The sequence below is a fragment of the Lepidochelys kempii genome, chromosome 6 (genome assembly GCF_965140285.1).
Source record: "Lepidochelys kempii isolate rLepKem1 chromosome 6, rLepKem1.hap1, whole genome shotgun sequence".
In the NCBI taxonomy this organism is placed as follows: domain Eukaryota; kingdom Metazoa; phylum Chordata; order Testudines; family Cheloniidae; genus Lepidochelys; species Lepidochelys kempii.
Window position 1 is genome coordinate 46,906,984 of NC_136385.1, and position 6,000 is coordinate 46,912,983.

Below are 6,000 nucleotides of genomic sequence, written 5' to 3' on the forward strand. Positions count from 1 at the left end.
ATCTGTGCCAGGTACAGAGCTGATGCGTGTTGTTTCCCCCCAGCAGCAAGATCAGAATCAGGACAGGAGCTTTTTTGCTCTGCTCCTTACTCCAGGCTTCAGGAGTGATGTACTTCCCCCTTGGGGGTGGCAGAGTCTGGTTTATACATTTTTGTTTGCCTTTGGAGTCTTTATTTATTGTGTGCATGGGTACGTTAATAAAGGCTATTTTTTATGCCAGTTCTGGGATCTGCTTGCTGGACTATGCTGTCTTTTTGAAATATATGATTTGAATTTTCTTACTACTCAGAGGCCTGTGGATACAAGCACCATCACGTAAATACAAACTAATTATTTTAATAGTGAGAGTGAATTATTTTTAAATGCACATCTTGTTGGTTTTTTTTTTTTCCTGCTCAGCAGGCTGGGCTATTTGTGGTTCCAATTTTGCTTTCAGTTACACTTGTGGCTTATATCCTGGAGTCAGAAACATTCACAAGCCCTATACCTCAGATTGCCTGGAGAAATAGATGAAGCACTTTCCCTAGGGTTCCTGTACCAAAGTCCTTAAAAGAGTGTTCACTAGATAAAAACTGTAAGAATTTCAAGATTTCACCCAATGAGATTAAAAACAGACAGACAAGAAAGAATGTGTGTCTCCAGCAGTATGTTAAAGTGACATGCTGAGCGGAATTCGGGACATTGGGTCTGATTCTCCACCATGTTACACAGTTTTAAGCAATGTAGCTACATTGATGTAAATGGAACTACACAATACAAAACTGGAATAACATGATGATGCATCAGGCCTTTTGGCTTCAAACTGAGCATATCAGTCCCCTATTTATTTTAGTCACCAATGCTTAGATTTTTTTCCCCTTTATCTCCTATTTCTGGAGGAGTGTTTGTGCAGTGTACTAACAGAAAACTGCCATCATTCATATTAATTTAGAGACAAATCCTGCATTCTCCGCTCAAGAAAAATGTCCACTGATGCTCTTTACTTTTCAGTCCCCACCCATCCCCCAACCAAAGCAGTTGCTGGAGGGAGAACAAATAACTGAGACCGCCTAGAGATCCAACTGAGAGCCTAGAGATCATCTAGGAAGCAGAATAAAATGAGGATTTGGACAGAGCCAAAGCTACAAGGAGCACAACTGGCCAGATCTTCAGCTAGAGTAAAGCAGGGTAGTTCCAGCTTCAATGAAACTACATCAATTTATACAAGCTGCAAATTTGGTCCCATATTTCTGCTCATGCTGCTTCTCTTCAGATCTTTCCTATGATAATACAGCTGAAAGGGATGATCTGTTCTCTGTTCTACAGAGTCTCCTTCCTGAAACCTTCTTCCATCCAGCCTCTCATCTAAACATGTTTGTAGCTGAGTTCCTGCCCTGGTTATTTCCTCACTGTCTGAATTATATTTATAAAGTGCTGGAAATGATCTTTATAAAACCTTACCTTTCCCTTCTCACCAGATAGCAGTTCTGAGTTTTATCCATTTACATAGACTTGCCTTCCCCTTACTCTGAATTTATTGTATGAGCCCTTTGAATCTTGTCTCAGTACTGAAGCTGCTCTGATTTGGATGTTAATTACAGTTTCTTTGTTGCAATTCAAAATCAATTGCCATGTTGATTCTTTTAGATCTTGCTGTTGCTTTTGACTCCATGGACATCTGCTGAAGAGGAAATGTACAACATTTGTAACTGACAGGTTGGTTAAACATTCATTGCTTCTGAGTGCCAGTGGATCTGAAACTCCTCTCAGATTGATTTTATCCTGGTCTGACTCACTGACTTTATTTGAATTATCCCAATTGAAACAATGTAAGTGAGAGAAGAATCAGGCCCAGTGTGTGTCTATCATCTCAGCTCTGGTGTGTTCCATGGTCCCTCAACTGCTTGATATTGTTTCTTATCTATATGCTACCGCTTAATCAATAGATTCAAAGTCTTTGAGTTTCTACTTCAACTGTATGTCGATGACGTTCAACTGCTTTTTCCTCTTTTAAATTCTCTATCTCCAAGGTGCTATCAGTGCTGCTGGACTGATTCTCATTTATTCACTTTTGGAATATGGTACATTTAAATTCAAGTAAATGTTAGAAGGCAGATGGCAACCCCTATGAGTTCTGGGAGATATTTAATTATAATTCCAGGAGGCTAAATAACAACGCTGTTAAAGAATATAACTGAGTTTAAGGCCTTTTGGATCCAAAGCTGATGTATTAGGCTTGTATCCCTTTTACAGACAGTGGAATCTTTGTTCTAGTTGGAAAAAAATGCCTCACTCTTTATTCAAAAGCTTCTGATGGTGAGATACTTAGTCCATATCTTTATTGCTATTGGGTCATTAAAAAAAGAACAATAAAAATGCAAAATCCAACATAACCAATGTATAATTTCTGTTCATTCTAAATTCTGCATTTTACATGTTCATTGTATTTGGGCTTAGTAAAATATTACCTCTGGTCAAAATAATTAATAGTGATTTCCTTTTTGATAGAAGTCTGAAAAATCTTGGGAACACAAGAACATAGGCATTACCTATTAGTTGAGAACAGTCCAGGGAATAACATTTACATTACTTATTTGTAAAGCAGTTATTGATCTGGCTTATAGATCTTTGAGATGGTCCCTTTAAAACCTACATGGGCATTCCTTGGTGACCACTGAACCACGTGTTCTCTTGCCATACAACTTTCTTTCACTTTTCTTACTCAGCTCAGGAACTGTGGAATGTCTTTTAAGGGTTCTGGAAATACTGGTCCTGATTTTCCACTCCATTATTCCAGTTTTAAGTCACTCTGATTCCACTAACATCAGTGGAGTTACACAGCTGAAAAAAACACTGCTATAATGGAATGGACAATCAGGGCCATTAAATTCAGACCTTTTGCCATCTCACATCAGGTCTGCGATTTTCTTTGCAAATCACTTTTGCTTTATTCCAAAAATACTTTGGAATGTGTTGTTTTTATTTGATTAATCAGATAAGAAAAATTATGTTTATGTCAACATCAGTGAAAAAAGTCCCTCTTGTTAAGCCACTATACATGTATAGACCTATACTCTGAGCTTTGTGTTGTGAGAATTAGTGAGAACTGCAGCATATAAAATTACACATGTATTACACAGGCCTGATTTTTTTCTTTGGATACGAAGCTGAAAGTTCTGAGCTATAGATGCCACAAGGAAGCATGGCTAATAAAAATGCATCTGTGAGGGCCATAGCCAATGTTCTCGATGAAGGGAATTGTAGATTAAATAATATTTCCTCTTAGTAAATTAAAAAGAACATCCTTTTCTTATAAGTACAATGCAGGTTTATGACAACTGTCTGAATAGTTGATATTGCAATGGAATTTTTATATTATACAGTACCTATCAAATATCATGAGTATTTTAGGACAATATTACATCTTGTTTCTCCTTATCCTGTATCATGAAGCTGCTATGTACGAGGTTTACCACACAGTTGCTGATGGCCTCCCTGCACTATAATCACTAAGAAGGAGGGATGTTTCTCCCATTTCAATTACATTTTTCTTCTCTTCTCTCCCTTTCTCATTAGAAACATAAACTCTCCCCAAGCTAAACTGTAGGAGGCCATTTAATCTGAAAAAAAAAAAGATATAAATCCTATCTTTTTGTACAATGTATCTAGTGATTGTAAGCGTTGGGACTTGTGGGATTTATTCCTGATTCTGTCACTTATTTGCTATGTGAGCTTGGACAAATCACTTAACCTCCCTGGGCCCCTATTTGCCCTTGAACAGCATAGGGTTTATAATATTTCAAACTAGAGGATTACGGTCTTGATCCTACAAGTTGCTGTGCATTTTAGCCCTGATGAGGCAAAGTATTTAAACATGTCCTCAACTTTAAGCACGCTAGCAGTCCCATTAACTAAAATGGAATTTAAGCACAGTCTTGAGTGCTTTAGTAATGGCGACAGACCGCTTTGGATCAGGGTTGAAGTATTCCCTACCTTGTAGGACCTAGCCCATATTCATTAATGTTTTTAAGAGGACTCTGAGATCCTGACATGGGAAATGCTAGAGAAGTCCAAATCAAAACTTTTACTATTATCCCATATGCAGAAAAATACTGCTTTTATTAAAAGTGAGAGATTTGATATTTTATTTAAAATTAAGTTAAACAATCATAAAATAACATTTTCCTAATGTAAATAAGATACAGTAAGTCAAAATAAGAAGGCTTCTAAATTGTTTTCCCCACAAGATTGTGTGTAAATCAGCAGGACAAGTTGCTAAGGTCTAGATTGTGCTTAACCCAGAGTGGAAGTGCAGGGGAAGGGAAGAAAGGGGGCAAGAAGTTCCTCCTTTTGTGCTCCTTCACAAATTCCAAGAACAATCTCAGTTCTTGAGTACAAAATGTGTGAATTTTAGCATCAAGATCTAACCCTATTAGGGTTATAGAAAGGTAGACTATTAGACATCCCGGGGTTAGGATGTATTATGTACTGTGTAATGGGGAATGTCAGCTGCCATCGGTATAACTTGTGACAATATTTTTGTGTGGTTGTGGATCTTGATGATCTTTCAGGAATGAGGAACTCACAGGAACTATTTGCATTAAAAAAAAAAAAAAACACAGCATCCAAACTATAGCATGATTGCCAAAAGAGTAATTGTTAAGTACTGGGAAAATGCTAGGAATATAGCTGAAAGGGAGAAAAAGCAAATGTGAACAGCAAATTAACAACTTATGGATAAATTTGGGGAAGTTAAAAGTACACGGACTTGCTGTCTTGCCCTTTCCATTGAAAATGAGGATAATTCCTGTGCTCTGTGTGTGTGCACTCTGTGCTCTTCCATGTGTTTCCCCATTATACTGTTTATATTCTTCCCATGTCCTCCTTTGAAATTATTAAAATGCTGAAATCGTACAGGGAAAGGGAAGTTTGGAATGGTTGTCTCCTGAACCAGAGCAATAATTTCAGTGACACTGTTACTGAAACACATATGCATTCCATGATGATACAGTGAAGAAACAGATATCATATCCAGCCAAAGCTAATAAATATATCATTGAAAAATAAATTCACTTGTAGTGAATTATCTTGAAGTCTTTTTGATTTTAAGAACACTTCAGGGGTCACCTAAACAGCTTGTGACTCTTGTATTAAAAATCACATAGGGCCAAATCCAACTCTCATTCAAGTTATAGGATGTTTTCTGTTGACTTAAATGAGTGTTGGCTCAAGCCCATAATAAATTAGGCTATAAACAAATTAATGACAATGTGATTTATTATGGCTAATCAGCTGCAGCAGGGGAACTGTACGGCTCAAATTCAAGTCTAGGGAGGTATGTGAAGGAGAAGCTGTTTGTATGTATTTTTGTACTAACTATGATGGGTTTGATTCACCAGTGTGCTATGTTCACTTTACACCACCCAGGCCACACAAAGTGAATGCACTGCAGCTACAGATGCTCAGCAGAAGATCTGCCCTATTCTGAGGAACCCTCCCATGGCATAAGGCTAGTAGAGGCAGCTAAGCCATCTCCTCTGCAGGCCCACCAAAGAGTTCTGGCATAAGGGGATGTGTCGGAGAGAGAGGATATGCAGAGCAGAACTTTCCTTTGCCAATCCTCTGCTGATATAAAGAACCAAGAAGTGAAAGATTAGGAAACAAAGAAGGCAAGGTGGAAATTTCTGCCTGTTCTCTAGAGTTGGGCCCTAATCTGAACCATTTATCCAAACCCCTATTCTTTCTTAGTGAAGTTAGAGATTTCAAGTAAAATGAGAGACCAATTTGATCCATCCCTGCTTTCGATTTTGCCCATCTTTCTTCTTTTATGAAGTCTATATATGCATTCTGTGAAAGATTTCTAAGGCCTTGTCTACACTACCACTTTGGTTGGCAAACCTTGTCAGTCAGGAGTTTGAATAAAATCCACCCGCACTGACCAACATAAGTTTCACTGACAAAAGCAAGAGTGTGGCCAGTGCTATGGACGGTCTCCCACCAACATAGCTAACACGACTCGTT